This window comes from Dermacentor albipictus, chromosome 5 (assembly GCF_038994185.2).
Source record: "Dermacentor albipictus isolate Rhodes 1998 colony chromosome 5, USDA_Dalb.pri_finalv2, whole genome shotgun sequence".
Classification (NCBI taxonomy): domain Eukaryota; kingdom Metazoa; phylum Arthropoda; class Arachnida; order Ixodida; family Ixodidae; genus Dermacentor; species Dermacentor albipictus.
In genome coordinates, this window is record NC_091825.1 from 10,122,537 (window position 1) to 10,149,214 (window position 26,678).

General features: G+C 50.2%; 1 protein-coding gene across 5 annotated transcripts in view; it reads right to left on the reverse strand.

Moving 5' to 3' along the window:
- Positions 1-26,678, reverse strand: part of LOC135917928 (leucine-rich repeat and fibronectin type-III domain-containing protein 4-like) — a 367,177-nt gene that overhangs the window by 9,388 nt on the left and 331,111 nt on the right. Inside the window, exon 7 of one of the 5 annotated variants that reach the window (XR_010569459.2) lies at positions 22,812-22,956. The exons of the other annotated variants lie outside the window; for them this stretch is intronic. The gene's annotated coding sequence lies outside the window, so the exon portion shown is untranslated. The remainder of the gene's footprint in view (positions 1-22,811; positions 22,957-26,678) is intronic. 5 annotated transcript variants of the gene reach the window in all.

Below are 26,678 nucleotides of genomic sequence, written 5' to 3' on the forward strand. Positions count from 1 at the left end.
CTTGGAGACATAGTACTCATAAAAGAATTAAACTCGCCAAGACAATTGTGGAAGATTGGACAAGTGATTGAATTATTTCCGGGCAGCAACGGTAAAGTTCGCTCATGCAAAGTGCGCACTTCTAGTGGCAACACGTTGCGGAGACCGCTACAGATGCTGTACCACCTAGAATTTGCTGGACAAGCTCCATGTTGAAAAGAAACAAGCACTCGCTAATTGTTCGGCCGGGAGCTGTTAAATATTATGCTCCAAAAAAAGAAGCGAAGAAGACGAAGTGAAAAACTAGCGTGGAGCCGAGCGCGCGCCTGCATTTTTTAGTTGTTTTTGCAAGAGTCGAATAAAGAAGACGTTCCCTACTTCGGCACCGCTTTCTGGATTTCAACAGCCAGTGTTGCGTACCAGGCCACCCAAGTTGGCGTGAAAGACGTTCATTGGAGAGAGGCACATATCTAACATCACATATCAAGTGACATAAGTTGGCGTGAAAGAGGTTGACTAAAGGCAGGCAGATAGTCACTGTTGCATAAGAGGCCATCCAAGTTGGCGTGGAAGACGTTCATTGAAGACAGGCACATACTCAGCGTATGTGCCTGCACGTTGGCATGAAACAGGTTGAGTGAATGGAGGCACATAGCCAGAGTTGCATACCAGGCCGCACAAGTTGGCGAGAATAAGGTTCATTAAAGAGAGGCACATAGCCGACGTCAAATATCAAGTGACATAAGTTGGCGTGAAAAGATTGATTGAAGGCAGGCACATAGCCAGTGTTTTATACCAGGCCACCCATGTTGGTGAGAAAGAGGTTCATTGAAGAGAGGCACATATCTAACGTCACATATCAAGTGACATATGTTGGCGTGAAACAGGTTGTTTGAAGGGAGGCATATAGCCAGTGTCGCGTACCAGGCCACCCAAGTTGGAGTGAAAGACGTTCATTGAAGAGAGGCACATAGCCAACGTTAAATATCAAGTAACATAAGTTGGCGTGAAAAGATTGATTGAAGGCAGGCACATAGCCATTGTTGCATACCAGGCCACCCAAGTTGGCATGCAAAGCGTTCATTGATGAGAGGCACATATGTAACGTCACTTATCAAGTGACATAAGCTGGCGTGAAACAGGTTATTTGAAGGGAGGCACATAGCCAGTGTTGCATACCAAGCCAGTTAACTTGGTGTGAAAGACGTTCACTGAAGAGAGGCACACACCCAGCTTCACATATCAAGTGGCATATGTTGGCGTGAAACAGGTTGACTGAAAGGAGGCACATAGCCAGTGTTGCATACCAGACCGCACAAGTTGACGCGAAAAAGGTTCATTGAAGAGAGGCACATATCTAACGTCACATATCAAGGGACATATGTTGGCGTGAAACAGGTTGATTGAAGGGACGCATATAGCCAGTGTGTCGTACCAGGCCACCCAAGTTGGTGCGAAAGACGTTCATTGAAGAGAGGCACATACGCAGCGTCACATATCAAGTGAAATATGTTGGCATGAAACAGGTTGATTGAAGGGACGCAAATAGCCAGTGTGGCATACCAGGACAACCAAGATAGCGCGAAAAAGGTTCATTGAAGAGAGGCACATAGCCAACGCCACATCTCAAGTGACATAAGTTGGCGTGAAAAGACTGATTGAAGGGAGGCACATAGCCAGTGTTGCATACCAGGCCATCCAAATTGGCGTGAAAGACGTTCATTAAAGAGAAGCACATCCCCAGCGTCACATATCAAGTGACATATGTTGGCATGAAACAGGTTGATTGAAGGGAGGCACATAGCCCGTGTTGCGTACGAGGCTATCGAAGTTGGCGTGAAAGGCGTTTAATTGAAGAGAGGCACAGACCCAGCGTCACATATCTAGTGACATATGTTGGCATGAAACAGGTTGATTGAAGGGAGGCATATAGCCAGCGTCGCATACCAATCCACCCAAGATGGCATGCACGACGTTCATTGAAGAGAGGCACATATCTAACGTCACTTATGAAGTGACAAAAGTAGACGTGAAACAGGTTGTTTGAAGGGAGGCACATAGCCAGTGTTGCGTACATGGCTATCGAAGTTGGCGTGAAAGACGTTCATTGAAGAGAGTCACTGACCCAGCGTCACATATCAATTGACATATGTTGGCGTCAAACAGGTTGAGTGAATGGAGGCACATAGCCTGTGTTGCGTACCAGGCCACCCAAGTTGGCGTGAACGACGTTATTTGAAGAGAGGCACATACCCAGCGTCACTTTTCAAGTGACACATGTTGACATGAGACAGGTTGATTGAAGGGAGGCACATAGCCCGTGTTGCATACCAGCCGCCCAAGTTGGTGTGAAAGACGTTCATTGAAGAGAGGCACATATCTAACGTCACATATCAAGTGACATATGTTGGCGTGAAACAGGTTGATTGAAGGCAGGCATACTGCCAGTGTCGCGTACCAGGCCACCCAAGTTGGTGTGAAAGACGTTCATTGAAGAGAGGCACATAGCCAACGTCACATATCAAGTGATATAGGTGTGCGTGAAAAGATTGATTGAAGGCAGGCACATAGCCAGTGTTGCATACCAGGCCACCCAAGTTGGCACGCAAAGCGTTCATTGAAGAGAAGCACATATCTAGCGTCACTTATCAAGTGACCTATGTTGGCGTGAAACAGGTTGTTTGAAGGGAGGCACATAGCTAGTGTTGCATACCAGGCCACTCTACTTGGTGTGAAAGACGTTCACTGAAGAGAGGCACATACCCAGCTTCACATATAAAGTGACATATTGTCGCAGCCTATTAGGAGACGGGAAAACCGGCGTAGAGGACGTGTAAAAACACTTTTATGAGAGCAGTGAACGCGACCTCGTTGTCGTCTCCGTTTTTCCACTCGCGCGCCACTTCAGCGTCGTTCTCATCGCCTGGCACATACCCGCGGCGACCATATAGGATGTGGCATTTGCCCCCGCTTTGAAAAAAAAAAAAGGCATCGTCCCGATGCACCAGCCGCCGCAGGCTGGGCACAGACGGTGCAAAGTTGAGGTCATGAGGAAATTTAGGGCTTCATACGAAGCACGTGCACAACCTCGGGCAGATGCCGCCGGCGTTTGGAGCAGTTATGGCTGTCGGGGACAACTTCATAATTCACATCGCTGATGCGGCACAGAACTGTGTACGGGCCGTTTTCAGACAGCCCCCGCCGACGAATCGGAGTCCAGATCCACACCTGGTCACCGACGTTGTATGTGACAGGTCTGTGCCGAAGATTGTAGTGTCGGACATCGTATTCCTGTCGTTCTTGGATTCGCAAACGCGCAAGCTGCCGTGCTTCCTCTGCGCGTTGCGTAAACTCCTCGGCACCAGTCTCGTCGTCACCGTACTCGTGTGGCAGCATTGCGTCCAACATTGTTGTCATTTCGCGTCCGTAAACGAGGTTGAAAGGCGTCACGCGTGTTGTCTCTTGGCGAGCCTGTTATACGCAAATGTAACGTATATGGTAAAATCTCGTCCAAGTTCTTGTGGTCGACGTCGATGTACATACTCATCATGTCTGCCAGTGTCTTATTCATACGTTCTGTCAGCCCATTGGTTTGGGGATGATAAGCCGTGGTCTTTCGGTGAGTGGTACCACTTAGTCGCAACACGGTATCCAGAAGCGCAGCCGTGAACGCAGATCCTCTGTCTGTTATGACCACTGCGGGAGCGCCATGCCTTAGGACGACGGCTTCGACGAAAAATCGCGCTGCTTCGGCTGCTGTTCCACGTTGGATAGCAGCTGTTTAAGCGTATCGAGTAAGATAATCAGTGACGACGATTATCCATCTATTTCCGGCAGTAGACAGTGGAAATGGACCTAAAAGGTCCATGCCAATTTGTTCGAACGGCGCTCGCGGTATCTGACAGGATGCAGCAGTCCAGCTGGCTTGCCGGGTAGGGCTTTGCGGCGCTGGCAATCTAGGCATGTCTGTGTGTAACGTTTCACGATCGACGCAAGTCTTGGCCAATAGTACTTTAGCCTAATTCTTGCCAATGTGCGGGTGTGTCCCAAGTGAGCAGCGGTCGGCTCGTTGTGACAGGCATGTAGGACTTCGTCGCGAAGAGATGCGGGAATGACGAGTAGGTAGCTGCTGCCATTACGTGAAAAGTTCTTTTTATAGATAACGTCGTGGCGTAAGCAAAACGAAGGCAGCCCTCTCGCGAATAACCTCGGCACGCTGCTTGTTTTTCCCTCTAAGTAATCGAAAAGAGGAACCAGTTCTGCGTCCTCGCGTTCGTGGCGTGAAACGTCGACAGTATCTAGCACGCCTAGAAAACCCGCGTCATCATCGTCGTGGACTGCAGTCTCAACAGGAGACCGAGAGAGGCAGTCGGCGTCGGTGTGTCGTTTCCCCGATTTGTACACAACCGTGAAGTCGAACTCTTGGAGCCGAAGACTCCAGCGCGCAAGCCGACCAGCTGGATCTTTTAAATTAGTCAGCCAGCAAAGTGCATGATGATCACTGACAACGGTGAAACTCCGACCATACAAATATGGCCGAAATTTCAGGACGGCCCACACCAGAGCGGGACATTCTTTTTCTGTAGTGGAGTAGTTAGCCTCCATCCTGGAAAGCGTCCTGCTGGAGTAAGCAATCACTCTTTCGGTGCCGTCCTGCCGCTCTACAAGCACTGCGCCGAGGCCAACATTACTAGCGTCGGTATGAAGAATCGTAGGAGCGTCTTCATCAAAGTGTGCGAGGACGGGAGGCGCCTGCAGCCGTTGCCGTAGGTCATCAAAAGCCCGTTGCTGGTCTTCACCCCACACAAAGGGGACATCCTCTCTGGTAAGATGGGTCAATGGTCATGCGATACGCGAAAATTCCGCAATAAACCGTCGGTAGTAGGCGCAAAGGCCCAGAAAACGTCGCATGGCCTTTTTATTTGATGGCGTTGGGAAATTAGCAACGGCAGATATTTTATCGGGGTCCGGTCGGACACCTTCACGACTAACAACGTGACCGAGAAATTGAAGTTCTTCAAAGACAAAATGGCACTTTTCAGGTTTTAAAGTTAGACCAGCTGAGCGTATTGCTTCGAAGACCATCTTTAGTCTCCGTAAGTGTTCCTCGAACGTTACGGAGAAAACAATCACGTCGTCGAGGTAGACCAGACAGGTTTGCCATTTGAGGCCTGAGAGTACAGTGTCCATTAGTCGTTGAAACGTTGCCGGCGCAAAACACAAACAGAAGGGGAGCACCTGAAATTCATAAAGTCCGTCGGGCGTAACAAAAGCGGTCTTCTCACGGTCTCTCTCATCAACTTCTATTTGCCAGTAGCCGCTTTTCAAATCCATCGACGAAAAGTAACGTGCGTTTCGTAGCCTGTCCAACAAATCGTCGATACGCGGTAGCGGATAAACGTCTTTCTTTGTGATCAGGTTGAGTTTTCGGTAGTCGACGCAGAAGCGCAGGCTACCATCCTTCTTTTTCATCAATACGACAGGCGATGCCCAAGGACTCTTAGATGGCCGAATAACGCCGTCGTCAAGCATCGTCTTCACTTGTGTCTGGATTGCCTCGCGCTCTTTTGGTGCTACACGATAAGGATTCTGCCGAATTGGTCTGGCGTCGGCTTCGGTGACAATGCGGTGCTTAGTGAGCGGCGTCTGGCTAACTCGTGACGTGAATTAGAAGCAGCTCTTAAACATATCAGTGAGCTCAAGAAGGCTGCTGCGTTCGACGGGCGATAAGGTGGGACTGATATCGACCACAAGGGCAGGCATAGCCCCAGTGAACGTCGCGTGCTCCACTGAGAGGCCGTCCTGTATTGATGTATATTCGTCGAAGGAAGCAACAGCCGCGCCTTTAACAATGTGTCGGCGTTCCCCGGTAAACTTCGTCAGCAGGAGTTCAGCACGTCCGTCGTGTACGTTAATTACGGCCCTGGCGATGGAAACGCCTTGACTCAGTACCAGTGCGTCGATGTGTTCAGCGACGCCAGTGCCAGTGTTGAAGTTGTCGCAGATTACAGGCACGAGGGAACAGCTTCGCGGCGGAAGCGTGAGGTCGTCGTCGGCGATACGTAAGCGGGGTCGCTGGTGCTCCGCGGGGTCGACGTCATCTGAACTCGTAGAAAATGTGACGACGAGGTCACGGACATTAATCACTGCACCATACTCTCTCAAAAAATCCATCCCCAATATAAGTTCCTTACAACACTCAAAGAGAATGACGAGGGTGGCGACGAAGGTTGCACCGGCGATTACTATTCTGGCTGTGCATTTTCAGATCGGCGTCATCAACTGGCCACCGGCAGTTCTGATGTTGGGCCCGGTCCACGGCGTCTTCACTTTTCGCAGCCTGTCGGCCAGCTTTTGACTGATTATCGAAAAATGCGAACCAGTATCGACGAGAGCGGCCACTTGGTGGCCGTCAATGGAAACAAGATCGGCGCTGACGGCGTCGGTTACAGGAGGTGTGGTTGGAGTCGTCAGAGTTGTAGAGTCGTCGATCGTCGGAGATGGGGGCTCTTGGGTAGCTAGCTGGTTTGCAACCTCGCCCCCGGAGGTCGCTGCGTCTAGTTTCCCCCGGCACGGGCTAGGGGACCTGCCCCAAGGCGTCAGAAAAATCGCGACGGGTCGGTGGGGTGTAACGAGCCGGAGAGGGGGAACGCAATCGAGGCGTCGTTGAACCTTCTGGCCGAAAGTTTGTAGAATTTCCGTCGCGGCTACGTGCAGCATCGGACACAGGGTAACTGCAGCTGGAAAATTTTGGATACCCAGCCGCGCGGTAGTGGCACGTGCGGTAAACATGTCCTGCTTCGCCGCAATGAAAGCATAGCGGCCGGCGGTCAGCGGTACGCCACAAATCGGTCTTTCGAAGCGGGTAGCCGGCAGAGGATTCACTGTAGAAACGAGGCGGAGCGATCGACTGGCGGCGATACGGCATAGTTGGCGGCGGCTGTGACTGTCAAAAATAGGGCGTCGGGGGTGGCGGTGATGGCTGCGTCGTAGTGGTCGACGGTGTCAGCAGCATCGAAGTGGCAGGAGGTGGAAGGCAGACAGCTTCCGCGTAGGTCAATCTTCGCGGCACCGCCTGCCAGTCGGGCGACGAAAAGGCCTCTCGAACTTCCTCCCGAACGATATCAGCGACAGGAGCCACCGCTGGTGCCATGGGAGAGATCCCGAGCTGCCGGATCTCCTCTCGCACAATCTCTCTGATGACTTCACGTAGAGACGTGCTGCAGTTCTCAGGTAGGATGGAAGCATTCACCGGCGAGCTCTTGCGATCATATTGGCGGTACCGTTGCTGTAGTGCCCGTTCTATAGCGGTAGCCTCCTTGGTAAATTCGGCCACTGTCGTCGGTGGGTTCCGCACGACCCCGGCAAAGAGTTCCTCCTTCACTCCGCGCAAGAAATAGCGCAACTTCTTTTCGTCGGCCATCTCAGGGTCTGCTCTGCGGAAAAGGCGGGCCATATCTTCTGCAAACATGGCAACGCTCTCGTTTGGTTTTTGAATACGAGATTCAAGTAGGCGCTGCGCGTTGTCTCTTCTGTCGCTACTAGTGAACGTGTCTAGCAGCTGGGTGCGGAAGGCATCCCACGTGGTCAAATTTCTCTCCCGGTTCACAAACCACGTCCGCGCACTGTCTTGAAGCGCAAAATAGATAGACAGCTTTTGCTGGGAGCCCCAGTCATTATAAGTGGCGTCACGCTCAAATTGGTCAAGCCAATCGTGGACATCCTCAAAAGCGTCGCCGTGGAAAATTTCTGGTATCTTAGGATTCTGCAGCGTCACCTGCGATGCAGTTGCAGTAGCCATGGCGGAAGTAGGTTGACGCGGTCCAGCAGGGTCCTGCAAAAGGTTGAACTCGGGCGTCAGGCCTAGCAGGCGGCGACTGTACCGGTGAACAGGAGTTTCGATGAACGAAGGTGATTCCGCTTTCGAGGTATGGCTCCGCGAAGGGGTGCCGAGCATGAGACAATCCTACCCCGCACCTCCACCAGTGTCGCAGCCTATTAGGAGACGGGAAAGCCGGCGTAGAGGACGTCTAAAAGCACTTTTATGAGAGCAGTCAACGCGACGTCGTTGTCGTCTCTGTTTTTCCACTCACGCGCCACTTCAGCGTCGTTCTCATCGCCTGGCACATACCTGCGGGGACCATATAGGATGTGGCAATATGTTGGCGTGAAAAAGGTTGATTGAAAGGAGGCACATAGCCAGTGTTGCATACCAGACGGCACAAGTTCGTGCGAAAAAGGTTCATTGAAGAGAGGCGCATACCAAGCGTCACATATCAAGTGTCATAAGTTGGCATGAAACACGTTGATTCAAGGGAGGCACATAGCCAGTGTTGCGTACCAGGCCACCGAGGTTGGCGTGAAAGACGTTCATTGAAGAGAGGCACATATCTAACGTCACATATCAAGTGACATATGTTGGCGTGAAACAGGGTGATTGAAGGGAGGCATATAGCCAGTGTGTCGTACCAGGCTACCCAAGTTGGTGTGAAAGACGTTCATTGAAGAGAGGCACATACCCAGCGTCACATATCAAGTGAAATATGTTGGCATAAAACAGGTCGATTGAAGGGAGGCGCATAGCCAGTTTTGCATACCAGACCGCACAAGTTGGGGCGAAAAAGGTTCATTGAAGAGAGGCGCATACCCAACGTCGCATATCAAGTGACATAGGTTGGCATGAAACAGGTTGATTGAAGGGAGGCACATAGCCAGAGTTGCATGCCAGGCTATCGATGTTGGCGTGAAAGTCGTTCATTGAAGAGAGGCACAGATTCAGCATCACATATCAAGTGACATATGGTGGCACGAAACAGGTTGAGTGAATGGAGGCACATAGGCAGTGTTGCATACCAGGCCGCACAAGTTGGCGGGAGTAAGGTTCATCAAAGAGAGGCGCATAACCAACGTCATATATCAAGTGACATAGGTTGGCGTGAAAAGATTGATTGAAGGCAGGCACACAGCCAGTGTTGCGTACCAGGCCACCCAAGTTGGCGTGAAAGACGTTGAATTAAGAGAGGCACATCCCCAAAGTCACATATCAATTAACAGGGATAAGCAGGCTAGTTGGTGGTCGCTATTGGAGTGCATGATGTAACCGCACAAAAACAAGGGATAAAGAAGGAACGCACAAGACAGGCGCGGAACTTCAACTAAGCTCAGCTCAGTTCGGCCCAGCTCAGCTCAGTTCAACTCAGCTTAGCTGATTTTCCGCGCCTGTCTTGTGTGTTCCTTCTTTGTCCCTTGTTTTGTGCGGTTACATGATGCATTCCAATAGTAACATATCAAGTGACATATGTTGGCATAAAACAGGTTGAGTGAATGGAGGCATAGCCAGTGTTGCATACCAGGCCGCACAAGTTGGTGTGAAAGACGTTCATTGAAGAGAGGCACATATCTAACGTCACATACCAAGTGACATATGTTGGCGTGAAACAGGTTGATTGAAGGGAGGCATATAGCCAGTGTCGCGTACAAGGCCACCCAAGTTGGTGTGAAAGACGTTCACTGAAGAGAGGCACATAACCAACGTCACATATCAAGTGACATAAGTGTACGTGAAAAGATTGATTGAAGGCAGGCACATAGCCAGTGTTGCATACCAGGCCACCCAATTTGGCATGCAAAGCGTTCATTGAAGAGAGGCACATATCTAACGTCACTTATCAAGTGACGTTAGATATGACGTTGGCGTGAAACAGGTTGTTTGAAGGGAGGCACATAGCCAGTGTTGCATACCAGGCCACTCAATTCGGTGTGAAAGACGTTCACTGAAGAGAGGCACATACCCAGCTTCACATATCAAGTGACGTATGTTGGCGTGAAACAGGTTGATTGAAAGGAGGCACATAGCCAGTGTTGCGTACCAGGCCACCCACGTTGGCGTGAAAGACGTTCATTGAAGCGAGGCACATATCTAACGTCACATATCAAGTGACACATGTTGGCGTGAAACAGGTTGATTGAAGGAAGGCATATAGCCAGTGTGTCGTACCAGGCCACCCAAGTTGGTGTGAAATACGTTCATTGAAGAGAGGCACATACCCAGCACATATCAAGTGAAATATGAAGGCATGAAACAGGTTGATTGAAGGGACGCACATAGCCAGTTGGCATACCAGGCCACCCAAGATGGCGCGAAAAAGATTCATTGAAGCGAGGCACACAGCCAACGTCACATGTCAAGTGCCATAAGCTGGCGTGAAAAGGTTGATTAAAGGCAGGCCATAGCCAGTGTTGCATATCAGGCCATCCAAGATGGCGTGAAGGACGTTCATTAAAGAGAGGCACATCACCAGCGTCACATATCAAAGAGATATGTTTGCATGAAACAGGTTGATTGAAGGGAGGCACATAGCCAGTGTTGCGTACCAGGCTATCGAAGTTGGCGTGAAAGACGTTCATTGAAGAGAGGCACAGACCCAGCATCCTATATCAAGTGACATATGCTGGCGTGAAACAGGTTGGGTGAATGGAGGCACATAGCCAGTGTTTCATACCAGGCCGCACAAGTTGGCGCGAAAAAGGTTTATTGAAGAGAGGCGCATACCCAACGTCACATATCAAGTGACATAAGTTGGCATGAAACACGTTGATTGGAGGGAGGCCCATAGCCAGTGCTGCGTATGAGGCCAACCAAGTTGGCGTGAACGACGTAATTGAAGTGAGGCATATACCCAGCGTGACACATCAAGTGACATTTGTTGACATGCGACAGGTGGATTGATGGGAGGCACAGAGCCAGGGCTGTATACCAGGCCACGCAAGTTCGTGTGAAAGACGTTCATTGAAGAGAGGCACATACCCAGCGTCACATATCGAGCAAAATATGTTGGCATAAAACAGGTTGATTAAAGGGAGGCACATAGCCAGTGTTGCATACCAGGCCACCCAAGTTGGCATGCAAAGCGTTCATTGAAGAGAGGCACATATCTAACGTCACTTATCAAGTGACATAAGTTGGCGTGAAACAGGTTGTTTGAAGGGAGGCACATAGCCAGTGTTGCATACCAGGCCACTCAACTTGGTGTGAAAGACGTTCACTGAAGAGAGGCACATACCCAGCTTCACGTATCAAGTGACATAAATTGGCGTGAAACAGGTTTTCGAAGGGAGGCACATAGCCAATCTTGCAAACCAGGCAATCAAGGTGGCGTGAAAGAGGCTCATTGAAGAGAGGCACATACACCGCGTCACATATCACGTGGCATATGTTGGCGTGAAACAGGTTGATTGAAGGGAGGCACATAGCCAGTGTTGCATACAAGGCCACCCAGGTTGGCGTGAAAAAGGTTCATTGAAGAGAGGCTCATACTCTGCGTCACATATCAAGTGACATAAGTTGGCGGTAAACAGGTTGATTGAATGGAGGCACATAACCAGTGTTGCATACCACGCCACCCAAGTTGGCGTGAATAAGGTTCATTGAAGAGAGGCACATACCCAACGTCACGTAATAAGTGACCGAAGGTGGCGTGAAAGAGGTTGATTGAAGGGACGCACATACTCAGCGTCACATATCAAGTGACATAAGTTGGCGTGAAACAGGTTGATTGAAGGGACGCACGTACTCGGTGTTATATGTCTAGTGTCATAGGTTGGCGTGAAACAGGTTGATTGAAGGGGACACATGCCCATTAACCAAAGTTGGCGTGAAAAGAGTTCATACCCAGTTACCCAAGTCGGCGCGAAAGAGGTTCGTTGAGAAGGGGCACATACACAGTGCTATGTACCTAGCCACCCAAGTTGGCGTGAAAGATGTTCATTGAAAAGCCGCACGACGTCTATTCCGGAGGAGCGTTTACCCTATCTGCTCTTACCGGCTACCGTAATGCTGTGTATCCCCGCTGCACTGCTTGTGTTGGCCTTTACTGCGCTAACGCTATTCGTCAGTACCTGCACCGGCAACCTCGAGTGCCACTTTATGGGAGCAGTCTCACGGAGACGCTTGCTTAGGGAACAAATGGGTTCGAGAGTTTACCTTGTCTACTCCCACACGTTAGTGACTTGGAATGTCCTTGCTGTCCTGGCAATCGTTGTTTGGTCGCAGTCTCGAGCAGCTGCAAACTGTTTATTATGTTTGACTGGCTGCAAGTATTGGTTTCGTCTGCAGTGTATTTGTAGGCTATTCATTTTACCGTCCGGGGACGTTGAATCTAAAGCCAGATCTTTCACGAATGATCAGCTGATCGACTCGAAACAAGAAGCCCTAGTGGTCTGTTGCACACTGAAAATTTGGTTGGCTTTTGTGGATGTTCAACGGAACCAGATGTTCTTTCAAATCCATACCGTCGAAGTTGACATTGGGGCCTTGAAGGGTAGCTCTATCTGATCAACAATCTTGTAATCGCAAACTTCTGGTGACAAGGTATGTGAAAAATTTAAGGCTATTCCATCTTGATGCGAAAACACTGAGAAGGCTACGGCGTTCTAATTTGCTTTTCTTTCGCCTCCACGACATACCGCTTAAGTCCTGATCCTTCTCTGAACAAAATGTTATCCAGCGATGTTCGTAAAATCTTGGCCATCGCAAAGTAAAAGGACTCATAGACTTGGCAGATACCACACTAACTAGTGCGGACCAGCGATAACGAAATTTACATTTCTTAACGACGAGCATAGTACACTAGCAAAGTGTGAACAACTGAAATACACGCTCACTTTGACATCCATGAGAAATTGCCAGGAGACTTGAAAGAAAGGGTGTTAGCAGAGGGGCCCGATTTTTATTAGTCATATCATAAGAAGCCAACAAACACTGACACCAAGGACAACATAGGGGAAATTACTTGTGCTTAATAAATGAAATAAAGAAACGATAATTATTGGAAATTAAAGTGGATGAAAAAATAACTTGCCGGAGGTGGGAACCGAACCCACAACCTGTTGCCGCAGGTGTCACGTTCTCGTGGCGCCTGCGGCAACAAAGGGCCTTCCACGTCCGCCGCCAAGGTCTGTGAGTGGTGGCGCTGGCTAACACCCCCAGGGTTCTACTAGGACACATAAAATACCCAAGAAAGTGGATGGGGAAACAGCGCCGCGGTAGCTGTACACCGCCGCGGTAGCACGCGAAATGCGATGGTTGTGGGTTCGGTACCCATCAGCGGCAAGTAGTTTTTTCATCTACTTTATTTCCATTAATTATCGTTACTTTATGTCATATATTAAGCACAAGTAATTTCCCCTATATTGTCCTTGGTGGCAGTGTTTGTTGGTTTCTTACGATATGACTGGAAGGAGACTTGTAATTTTGGAAAGGTGATCAACGTGCCTTTCAACCTTTCAGTTGATAAACTACGCATCGATATTATTGCTACGGGATAGTATTTCCAATGACGAAGAGCCGAGCAGTAAGACGACGACGACGATTAGAAGCTAGCGCGGGCTGTTGCCTCTTGGCCAAGCGCAGCGTATTTTCTTGTAAATATACTTGTACATAGCTTTTCGTCTGCGTCTTCCTAAGTAACATATCTGGTGGAGGTGGACGTTTCCTGTACCTCGTCACGGAGCTTCGCAGTGGACGGTACGTCGAGCCTTCCTTCATGGCTCCCGGCGTCGACTACCCGACTCCGCCGGCTCCAACACCTGCTGCCACCTCGACGACCTACATAATTTTCCCCGCTCCCCGTGATCCTGGCGTATTCTCGGGCAAAGATGGGGAAGAAGTCGATGACTGGATCCGCCTGTATGAACATGTCAGCCGCAATAACCGGTGGGACCCGACTATTATGCTCGCCAACGTAGTCTTTTACCTCGGTGGCACAGCTAGAGTTTGGTATCGCATGCACGAAGATGAGCTCACCTGTTGGGATTCACTTAAGCCACAGCTTCGAGACTTGTTCGGCAACCCCTACGGTCACCAACTTGCCGCGCAGAAGGCGCTTTGCGGCCGTGTGCAGACGTCAACAGAGCCCTATTTAACGAACAATCAGGACGTCTTGGCTCTGTGCCGCAAAGTTGACACCAACAGGACTGAGTCCGACAAGGTTGCCCACATCCTCAAAGGCATTGCCGATGGTGCCTTCAACTTGCTCAAACGGTGGATGCTGTTATAAAAGAGTGCCGCCACCTGGTACTCGCTAAAAGCCGACGAATTGACCAGAATTTCGCCCGTCTGCCACCCAACACCCCAGCGACATCTTCCTGTGCCGACACTCCTCGTCCCAACAACACTGCCGATGTTACCAGGATCGTCCGGCGTGAGATCGAGGCTGCCTATTCGGCTGCCTTCGACTCCAGTACCACCAACACATCTGCAGTCACGGTCTCACTGATCCAGGCAGTTGTCCGCCAAGAGTTCGAAAACATGGGTCTTCCCACCATCTGCTCGGCCCATCGTCCTGATACCCGCCCGGCTTCTTCGATTGCACCCCGTCCCGCATCTTCTTACCCACCACGTTCCCGCAACCCATCTGAATGGCGCACTGCTGACAAGCCCATTTGTTTCCACTGCCATCGAATCAGGCACATTTCTAGGCACTGTCGCAGTCGCTGGAGTTTCCCGACCCGGCCCACTTATAATGCCTACTCTCGCCCCCCAGGTGGCCCTTCTCGTCCCTATGCCGCACGCTCCGATAACGCCACCGCTGATTCTCCTGCACCGAACCGCTTTAATTCTCGTTCGCCTTCGCCCCAACGACGACAACTTCGCTCTCCCCAGCCCCGCCGCTCCTATTCGCTGACTCCCTTCGGACGCCGCTCCCAGCCGGAAAACTAGACAATGCAGCACCTCGAGGTGACGCTGCATTGCTCCCTACACCGCCAAATCCTCTACTGACTTTGCCCACTCATCTGAACCTTCTTGACGTGCAAGTCGACGGTGTTTCAGCGTCTGCACTCATAGACACTGGGGCGCATTTGTCCGTAATGAGCGCTGACTTTCGTAACCGGCTCAAGAAAATTATCACGCCCGCCACGACGCCTGTTATCCGTTTCGCCGATGGCGGAACAGCCCCCGTAATTGGTATGTCTACCGCCCGCGTCTCCTTCGCCGATCGCTCAACAATCGTGCTATTCACAGTCATCGCTCACTGTCCCCACGACATCATTCTCGGCTTAGACTTCCTCTCCGAATATTCTGCTCTCATCGATTGCTCCGCCAGTACTCTCCGCCTCGTCCTGCCTGTTCTGGATCTCGCTCAACAACACCCTAATCGCCTTAGTTCTGTCGACTTCGTTCGCTTGCCACCTTCGGCACTGACTTACGTTGACTTCGTGTCATCCCCACCAGTCCCCGACGGTCACTACACGGCGGCTCCTATGGAAGACGTCCTCCTTACACACGGTATCACAGTACATCACACAGTTTTACCTATTACGGCGAATTGCGTCTGCGTGCCAGTGGTCAATTTTAGCTTGACCACACAAGTGCTGCCACGCGGGATGTCTCTGGCCCAACTTTGCTCACTCGAGGATCACTCCGTAGCATCAATTTCAGTAGACGACAATTCAGCCGATCCTCCTCCACCGTCGCAGTCGGCAACTGGTACCATCGCCAGCTTACAAAAAATGATTGCACCAGACATGCCTTCCGAGCACGCTCGCGCGCTCTACCGCGTTCTGATTTCCTACCAAGATATTTTTCGCTTTAACGATCGTCCTTTGGCCCAAACAAGAGCTGTCAAACATCGCATTAATACCGGCGATGCCCCTCCTATTCATCGCCGCCCGTATCGAGTATCACCGGCTGAGCGTCAAGTTATTCACACCGAAGTTAGCAAAATGCTTACCAAGAACATTATTGAACCATCATGTAGTCCATGGGCGTCACCTGATGTGCTGGTAAAAAAGAAGGATGGCTCATGGCACTTTTGCGTGGATTATCGGCACGTTAACAGGGTTGCCAAAAAGGACGTGTATCCCCTACCTCGGATTGATGACGCCCTTGACTGCCTCCATGGTGCTCGCTATTTCTCCTCTATTAACCTTCGCTCCGGCGATTGACAGATTGCCGTGGACGATCTCGACCGCGAGAAGACTGCCTTTGTAACACCCGACTGTCTTTATCAATTCAAAGTGATGCTGTTCGGTCTATGTAAGGCACCTGCCACTTTGGAACGCATGATGGACTCCCTTCACGGTTTCAAATGGTCCACGTGCCTGTGCTACTTGGACGACGTTATAGTATTCTCCACAACATTCGCTACGCACCTCGAGCGCCTCTCAGCAGACCTGGACGTTTTTCGGCGAGCCGGTCTGCAGCTCAACGCATCGAAGTGCCAATTCGGCCGTCGCCAAATTACCCTCCTTGGACACCTCGTTGACGCGAACAGAGTGCAACCGGACCCAGGCAAGATTCATGCTGTTACGCACTTCCCTGTTCCAAAGTGTGTCAAGGATGTGCGCAGCTTCACCCGCCGTGGTTGCTCAGTGGCTATGGTGTGAGGCTGCTGAGCACGAGGTCGCGGGATCGAATCCCGGCCACGGCGGCCGCATTTCGATGGGGGCGAAATGCGAAAACACCCGTGTACTTAGATTTAGGTGCACGTTAAAGAACCCCAGGTGGTCGAAATTTCCGGAGTCCTCCACTACGGCGTGCCTCATAATCAGAAAGTGGTTTTGGCAAGTAAAACCCCATAATTTAATTTTTTATGTGCGCAACTTCATGGGCCTTTGCTCGTACGTCTGCCGTTTCGTGAAAAATTTCGCGGCCATAGTACGACCACTAACCGAGCTTTTGAAAAAAGACGCTCCTTTCCAGTGGGGCGATAACGAGGCCTCTGCATTCTCGCTTCTAAGCGACCTTCTCACAACGCCTCCCATTCTGGTCCATTTCGATCCTGCCTGTGATCCCTGCCAGTGTCGGAAAACACCTCAGGTGCTACCTTCCGGTCATCTTCAGCCGATCACCGTCCCTGTGGAACCGTACTTTCGTGTTGGATTAGACCTCCTCGGTCCCTTGCCCACGTCATCCTCTGGGAACAAATTGGTAGCCGTCGCAACTGATTACGCCACCCGATACGCTATCACGCGGGCTCTTCCTACCAGTTGCGCCACTGACGTCGCGGACTTTCTCTTGCGTGACATTATCTTAGTGCATGGCGCCCCGCGACAGCTGCTTACTGACCATGGTCGTAACTTCCTCTCGAAAGCTGTCGCCGACATTGTGCGTTCCTGCTCTATTCAACACAAGCTACATCATACATCATACCATCTACATCATACTACATCATACCATCCTCAAACCAATGGCCTGACAGAGCGGTTAAACCGTACTCTTACCTACATGCTGTCTAAGTACGTTTCGAAAGACCACCACAACTGGGACGTTGCCCTTCCTTACGTCACATTTGCTTATAATTCTTCCCGGCACGACACCGCCGGAGTTTCTCCATTTTATCTACTCTACGGTCGCGAACCGACCTTGCCCCTTGACACGGTACTTCCTCCTGCTGCGATCTCAACAACCGAGTATGCGCGCGACGCCATCGCCCTCGCCGACCATGCACGGCAGCTTGCCCGTGCTCGACTGACGGACTCGCAAAACACGCAGCAGCGTCAGTACAACGCCCGCCACCGTGATGTACAGTTTTCGCCTAATGCACTCGTGCTCCTCTGGTCGCCCTCTCGTCACGTCGCACTTTCAGAAAAGCTCCTTTCGTGATACACAAGACCCTACCGCGTGCTGCACCAGGTGACGCCTGTGACCTACGAAATTGCTCCTGTGAGCTCAACCTCGTCATCTACTCTGGCATCTAGTGATGTCGTGCACGTCAGTAGGCTCAAGACCTACTACACTGCTTCAAACTCCGGCCTTTAGTCGCTCTGGGACCACACTTTCGCCGCCATGGGTACTGCTACGGAATAGTATATCCCATGACGAAGAGCCGAGCAGTAAGACGACGACAACAACGATTAGAAGCTAGCGCGGGCTGTTCCCTCTTGGCCTAGCGCAGCGTATTTTCTTGTAAATGTACTTGTACAAAGCTTTTCGTCTGCGTCTTCCTACGTAACAATATTAACTTACAAGTGCGACACTAACACTGACCGAGTAAGACAAGTTCCATGACAACTAGCGCTGAAGGGAGCGACGCGCTCAGCTGTTACTCATCATTCGCCATCTTGTGCAGATCCCATTGAATATAAGAACTTTGTTTTAAGTTACACCGGTATGGCGTAATTATTCAGAGACACTACAGCAAGTACGTATATAGGGTGTTTTTTAGCTGCACCAGCATTTTAAAAATTGTCTGTGACAAAAAGCAATGCCAAGGTAAATATACCTGGTAGCGAAGCTTCCATAGGAGCCCATACGTTCAAAACATGGCTGTCCATCGGCGGTTCATGGGGCTTAGCGCCATCTGTATGTGGTGGGAACACTTCCGGCGGAAGAAAAAATAATGTGACGCCATGTACGTTAAAAGCAGACGTGACGTCATTTTGTTTTCGAAGGCGCGAAATTTGTTTTGTTGTCCTTCCTTTGGAGCTATATATTCAAATGCCCCGCCATTCGACTTAATGGGCGTTTCCAGCTGTCAGCGTGGAACTCGATGCAGGAAAAGGCCAGCCGTACGGTTGTCGAAATCGCATCCCTGCACAGAACATGCTTTTTTTGGAGGCCGACGAAAGCTTTAGGTGTGAGTGCTGATCCTATTGTTGGATGCCAAGCCCGTCGGCCAGCGCAATCTCACGAAAAAAACTACACAATTATCTGGCGGTCGTAACCCACTCCTTTTAACTGAACAGATTAAGAAGCGATGAAGCTACCCGCGTCACCAAATTCAGACAAACTTCGACAAGCAAAAAAGCACAAACTGTGAGGGGGGCGTATTTCAACAGGTGAACTTTACGAGTGCGCCTTTCTGCCCATTTCAACACGTGCATTGCATTGCGAGTGATAGTGGCGTCAACGCCTCCTGTAGCGACGGTCGCTGAAAAGAAATGCATTTCTGAATAATAATAAAATTAAACTTGTATTTTCTTAACTCGTAATAATATATGGGGTTTTACGTGCCAAAACCACTTTCTGATTATGAGGCACGCCGTAGTGGGGGACTCCGGAAATTTCGACCACCCGGGGTTCTTTAACGTGCACCTAAATCTAAGTGCACGGGTGTTTTCGCATTTCGCCCCCATCGAAATGCGGCCGCCGTGGCCGGGATTCGATCCCGCGACCTCGTGCTCAGTTTTCTTAACTCGTCATGAATATATAAAATTGACTAGGAATTTTATTTTCGTTGATTGAATTTAACTGTGTCTCGTTCGAATTAAAAACGCGTTTTTCTTTCCCAATGTTTCTTCCCTCCAAGCATAGTCGCGCTTCGATCGCTGCTCCCATAACCCCCCATGCTGAAGTCGGTGACAATCTGTACTGAACCGCTTTTCGGCCGAAGCTTCGCGACCTATTTGAATCGACCTTGGCAAAGCTCTAAGTGTTACGGCGGCGGTAGAAGGCGACGGTGGCAGTTCGGCGGCGGTGTACAGACAGTGCAAATCGTAACACACCTTCTGCTTTTGCGGCTCGCTGTCATTCGCTCGGCTCACGAAAAACCACCCTTATAAACCACGTGGACGGACGCTCCGCTGCAAGTTTGGTCACCGTGGTCCTGCGCCTGCGCTTGGATCTTCACGTGGCCACAACGCCACCTGGCCGTGGAAGACGCATAAAAGAACGGCTTCACCGAGTGGGCCACGCAGTTCGGCGGCGGTGCACAGACAGCGTCAATCGTAACACACCTTCTGCTTTTGCAGGCGACAAGTGGTGTTACTTGCTTTTAAATTTGCTTCTCTTCTTGTGCACTGCTGCCGAACACGGCGTGAAGTGTATTTGTTTTGCGTGAAGTGTATTTGCTTTGCTAATGGGGAAAGGCTCCACAAAGATTGCCGGAAAAGATGCAGAGAAGGACGCAACTGACGCAAAAGATCTTAAAGAGCTGTCGAAAGCGTTTGAAAACTTCAAACGTGATTTCAGAATAGAGATGAGGGAAATTAAGGACAGCATTACGTTTAGCTCTGATACTTACAGTGGAGTGAGAGATGCAGCCACTGATATTAAGAATATGAGAGCTGAAATGCAAGAGCTCATCAGGCATAACATGGAACTAAAAGAAGAAAACAAGAAACTGTCACAAAAATGCTATGAGCTGGAGTAGTATCAGCGCCTAAACAATCTTGAGATAAAAGGTGCCCCGGTAGGAAATGATCCAGTGGCTATTGTAACAAAGATAGGGGAAGATGTCGGCCCGACGATTGATCCGGCTGACATGGACACATGCCAGTGGATTCGCACTCCCAAACCAGGTGTGCAGAAGGTAATGGTTCGTTTTGTCAAAAAAACAAAACGTGACGACATTGTGGTGAAGTGTAGAAAGAAAAGGCTGGATAGTTCAGTGTTTAGGGCAAGAAGAAAATGCCCATTTTTTAAAATGAGCATTTGACTCATGGGGGCCAGGCTTTGCTTGTAGCGGCAATAAAGAAAAAGAAAGAAACTGGCTTGAAATGTGTCTGGACATCTGGTGGCAAACTTCTAGCACGCAAAGATGAAGGTTCACGAATGATACACATTGCGGATGAAGCAAGCCTGAGTAAAATAGGGATTTGAACATGCAATTTGAAATACGAAATTGAAAACGGTTTATTATGTTTTATCTTGTTAATAACCGCAAATATTATGATGTTGCAGAATTTAATATTGAATTCCGCTCTAGAAAGAACTTGTCTCCCACATTACATATAAATTGTAGAAGCATAAAAATTTGAAAAGTCGACGACATTGCTGTTTTTCTAGTCTCTATCAATTGCGTTTGATGTACTGGTTTTCTCAGAAACATGGATCACTTGTAAAGAAGATGCACTATTCCCTCCAGGTTATCGAAATGAAATCCTTTGTCGTGAAGAGCAAAAAGGTGGAGGTCTTGCTATTTATTTGAATGATACGCTTTCTTGTGAACTGCTTGATAAATAATCTGTCATGAATGATGATATTGAATGCATGTCTATGTGTATTGGACCATGTTTAATAGTTGATGTATATAGGCCACCCCGTGGCCACAAAAAATTGATTCAGTTCCTTGACGTGTTATAATCAACTGTTTTCTGGAATACTCCTTGCGTAATTATGGGCGATATAAATATTGACCTCTGTTCCAATGATCCCTATACGAAAGAATTAGAAACGCTTTTGCTTACATATGGAAGTGCAAATTTTATAACATTACCTACTAGGATTACATGAGTAAGCGCTGCGCTACTTGATATATGTGCTTCAAATTTGAATTGGCAGAATATAAAAACCGGGGTTTTTTCATATGACATAAGTGATCATATGCCCACCTTCTTTCTGGTATTATCTACTTCTCGCCTTTGCATACCGAAAACCCAGACATTTCTTCATCGAACTGAAATAGCAAAACTCGGGAACACTTTTTTCACTTAGTTCACAACCTAGACTGGAGCACTGTTTATAGGCAAAATAACCCTGATAAAGCTTATAACGCCTTCCTAAAGCTGTTGCGTGCTAGTTAGGAAGCAGCATTTCCACTTTGAGTTCTCACGTGATATCAATAAAAAATGCAGAAAGCCTTGGATAAATTCTGATCTGTACAGGCGCATTGAAGTAAAGAATAAGTTGTGCCACGATTTCATCCATTCGAGAGAGATAGATGCGTTCACAAAATACAAGGCATATAGAAATGTTTTAACTTCAGACATAAGGAAGGCTAAAACGAGCTACTATGAAACGTTATTTTAAAAAAATTACAACAATCAGACGAAATTATGGGAAGTCATAAATGGGCTTACGAACCGGAATAAAGGCTGTCACAGGCTAAACGACCTCACAATTAATGGCGACACACTCAGCGGCGAAAAGTTGGCCAATGTCATGAACGAAGACTTTATAAATCCGGGCTCCTACGTAGCAACCGATGGAAATGCGGAAAGTAACGCAACTGCTGACAAGTCTACTGTGCCTTATTCTATTTTTATGCGAAGCATATTACTAGAGCTCAACCCAGCTCCTCAGGCGCGGCGGTGTCGCCTTCAATACCACGTGACACCGTGACGTCACGACAGAGGAGAAACGGGTCTCCAACTCGCGCCGTCGCTCGCGGCGTCGCGGCGGTATATAAGCAGCTGCGCTTGCCTCTGCTAGACACTAACGAGGTGAGATGCCTCCTGGAGACAGAGCTGCTCGTTGGAATGAGAAGCGAAGGCTGCGGCGTGCTACAGAGACTGTTTCTAGGTGGCTTTGCTACGGCGCAGCGACTACGCGCCCCGCATCGGACGCGGTGAGCGTCGAGCAACGCAGCGTTCGGCGCGACAACGAAATGTGCGCCTGAGCAAGCGCCGCACGCCTGAGCCGACGCCGACGACACCGGCTTTTCTGCGACACGAGCTCCTTAACGCTGTCGCGTTAAAATAAAGGCTAGTATGCTTCGCATCCTGGGCTTAACCTTAGCTAAGCCACAGCCATTTTTTTGGTACCCACAGATCTGCTTGAAGTAGAAAACTTAATTAGAAAGCTTAAAAATAATGTTGCATCAGGGATTGATGAAATAGGTTCTGCTGAGTTGAAATTGATATCACCATCGATATGTGATGTATTGGCCTATATTATCAACCTCACGCTCACTGCCGGTGTATTTCCGGAACAGTTAAAGGTGGCAAAAGTCACTGCAGTACATAAAAGTGCTGATTATTACGATATCATCGAGCGATGCTCAAGGGACGAGCCGCCGCGGGAACGACGACGAAGTGGGTCTGTGCCCTTGGTGCGACCGAGTGTCGGCCTGACGGTCTGGCTCCAGTGTGAATAGCCTGTATATAGCCTCTTTCATCTGTGTATTTCCACACGTAACATTCTAGAGGAGGTCAGCGATCCCCGTCCTCACCACGGAACACCGGAGTGGTCGGTACATCGAGCTTGTCACCATGCCTCCCGGTGACGAGACCGCCTCTGCAACGGCTTCGGCTTCTTGTCCGACTGCTCCAATCATCACGGTTGCCCAACATCGCGACCCTGGTGTGTTCTCTGGCCTGGAGGGAGAGGACGTTGAAGATTGGATCAAGCTCTATGAACACGCCAGTGCTAATAACAGGTGGGACCCAGCGATCATGCTCGCCAATGTCATCTTTTATCTCGGCGGCACCCCACGCGTGTGGCACCAAACGCATAACGACGAAATAACCAGTTGGGACAGTTTCAAAGAAAAGCTCAGGGAACTGTTCGGCTTCCCCAGTGGGCGCAAGGCTGCCGCGAGAAAGGCTCTTGCGTCTCGTGTTCAGACATCTACAAAGCCCTACGTTTCATATATCCTCGACGTCTTGGCTCTATTTCGCAAATCTGACGATATTATGTCTGAAGCAGGTAAAGTGTCGCATGTGCTAAAAGGCATCGCCGACGATGCTTTCAATCTGCTTGTTTTCGGCCACGTCTCTACTATCGACGCCATCATCAAAGAATTCCGTCGCCTAGAACAAGCTAAGAGCCGCCGTATCACACATCACATCACGCCGCTACCCAACACTGCTGCTACGTCGACATGTGAGGGTCAACCGCGTCAGACCACCCCCTATGACGACGTAACCCGTATTGTTCGCCGCGAGCTCGAGGCCGCGTGTTCGCCAGCTTTCTCCGCAACGCCTCCCGATCCACCAGCAACCACGATTGCGTGGATTCAGGCCGTCGTCGGATAGCAATTTGAGAACATGGGTCTCAACTCCGTGTGTTCATCGTCTCCTCCCACGGTTCCCCAGTACTCTAGCAGCCCTCCTCGTCCCCGGCAGTCCTTTTCTGCCACATCTCGCCGCAACCCGTCCGAATGGCGTACCCCTGATGACAGGCCGATCTGCTTCCACTGCTGTCGCATCGGCCACGTCGCTCGTCACTGCCGCAGCCGATGGCTACCACCTCCTCGGACATACACCGCCGCTCATTCCCGCCCCTTTGAACCTTCTGCTCCCTATGATACCCGCCATGAACCCACTGCCGCTGATGCTCCTGCCCCGAACCTTCGCTACAGCCGCTCGCCCTCACCTCGACGCCATCAGTCTTGTTCGCCCCAACCCCGTTGCTTCTCTCCGTCGCTTATCGCCTCCCGGATGCAGCCGGAGAACTAAGCACTGCAACTTCTGGGGGTGAAGCTACATTCTTCACTCTGCCCTCAAATCCTCTGCTCACGTTACATACGAACCAAAGCCTTCTTGACGTTGACGTTGATGGCTATCCTGTCACGGCACTCATCGATACAGGTGCGCATCTTTCTATTATGAGTGCTGCCTTCCGACGACGACTGAACAGGCTCCTCACCCCAGCGTCGGCACGCGTCGTCCGCGTTGCGGATTGCGGTACTGTGCCAACCATCGGCATGTGTACGGCACGTGTTAGCATCGCCGGCCGCCACACTCCTGTCCTCTTCACCGTGATTGCCCATTGCCCCCACGACCTCATTCTCGGCCTTGATTTTCTCTCCGCGCATTCTGCCCTTATTGACTTCTCTGCCAGTACCCTTCGCCTTGAGCTGCTGATTCTCGCAGAACCTTCTGACGCACCCCAGTGCCACCTACACCCCACCGGCTTTATTCGCCTGCCAACAAAATCAATAGCTTATATTGAACTCTTGTCTTCCCCACCAGTCCCTGATGGCGAGTACCTCGTCACTCTTCTGCCCGACATTCCACCACAATGTGACGTTACTGTGCCTCACAGGATACTTACTATAACTGCGAACCGCACTTTCATGCCTATCTTTAACTTTGGATTGGCTAAGCAAATTATACCGCAAGGTATTTGCCTTGCCAACGTTGATTGTCTCGGCGACCATCACGTGGCAACTTTATCGACCGATGCTTCTCGCGAGCTTAACAGGCCCATCGTGCCAACCTCGGCCGCCGCCGATCCCCAGACACAGAAAATGGTTGCGACGGACCTGTCTTCTGTGCAGGCTGAAGACCATTACCAAGTATTATCGTCCTACCGCGATATTTTTGACTTCGACGATCGCCCTTTAAGCCAGACGCTTGCGGCCAAGCATCGAATTCTTACTGGCGATGCTACTCCTATTCACCGACGACCATATCGAGTTTCTGCGTCGGAACACCGTGTAACTCAAGGTGAAGTGAACAAAATGCTAGATAAAAACATCATTGAGCCTTCTTCGAGTTCCTGGGAGTCACATGTGGTGTTGGCTAAAAAGAAGGACGGCCCATAGCGCTTCTGTGTAGACTACCATCATCTGAACAACATTACTAAGAAGGATGTCTATCCGCTCCAACGTATAGACGATGCCCTTGACTGCCTCCACGGTTCCAGCTATTTCTCTTCTACTGATCTTCGTTTTGGATACTGGCAGATTGCTGTTGACGACATGGACAGAGAAAAAAACCGCGTTCATCACACTTGATGGCCTATACCAATTTAATGTAATGCCGTTTGGATTATGTGACGCCCCTGCCACCTTTGAGCGTATGATTAACTCCTTGCTCCGAGGTTTCAAATGGTCCACATGTCTCTGCTACCTCGACGACGTCATCGTCTTCTCGCCCACGTTCGACACTCACCTTGATTGTCTAACAACTATACTTTATGTATTTCGAAAGGCGAAGCTGCAACTTAAGTCGTCCGAATGTCGCTTCGGCCACCGCCAAATTACTGTTCTGGGCCACCTCGTTGACGCTTCCGGAGTACAGCCTGATCCCGACAAAACTGGCGCTGTCTGAGACTTTCCGGTTCCGAAGACAGCCGCAGATGTCCGAAGTTTTGTAGGGCTATGCTCGTACTTCCGTCGTTTTGTTCCAAGATTTTGCGGCAATTGCTAGACGCCTCACTAATCTTTTGAAGAAAGGCGTACAATTCTCGTGGGGTACTGCAGAATCCGCCGCCTTCTCTCGTCTCCTCACTCTTCTCTCCTCACCACCCATTATCGCCGACTTCGACCCTGATGCCCCTACAGAATTTCGTACAGATGCCAGCGATCATGGCGTAGGTGCCGTCTTAGCCCAGCGTCAGCGTGGCCAGGATCGCATTATTGCTTGTGCGAGCCGCCTCCTCACACCAACGGAGCGCAACTATTCCATTACGGAACGAGAATGCCTTGCTGTAGTCTGGGCGGTTGCGGAGTTCCGACCTTACCTTTACGGTCGCCCTTTTTCCGTAGTCACTGACCATCATGCTCTCTGCTGGCTCTCTTCGCTAAAAGATCCTACAGGCTGGCTTGGTCAAAGGGCTTTGAGGCTACAAGAATTTTCATATTCCGTGGTCTACAAGTCTGGCCGCCTGCACCAAGCCGCTGACAGCTTCTCGCGTTACTCTGTTGACGACTATGACTCCTCCAATATTGCCAGTGCTTCTTGTGTATTCTCTGTATCGCAGCTGCTTCATTTCGCCGACAAGCAACGCAGTGACGCCTACATCAGAGCACTCATGGACCGTTTTGAGCACTCTCCGGCCGATGCTACTCTACGCCTCTTCGTCCTCCGCGACGGTACTCTGTACCATCGTAACCTTCATCCGGACGGCTCTGAGTTCCTACTTGTAGTACCTAAACACCTCCGCTCCACCGTTATAGAAGAGCTCCACGACGCATTAACGGCAGGACATCTCGGGGTATCTCGAACCTATGCCCGTGTACGTCGCCGTTTTTTCTGGCCGAGTCTTGCCCGTTCCGTACGACGTTACGTCGCCGCTTGTGAAGTTTGCCGACGACGCAAGAAGCCTTCCCAGCTCCCCCCTGGTCACCTGCAGGCGCTCGACATTCCTG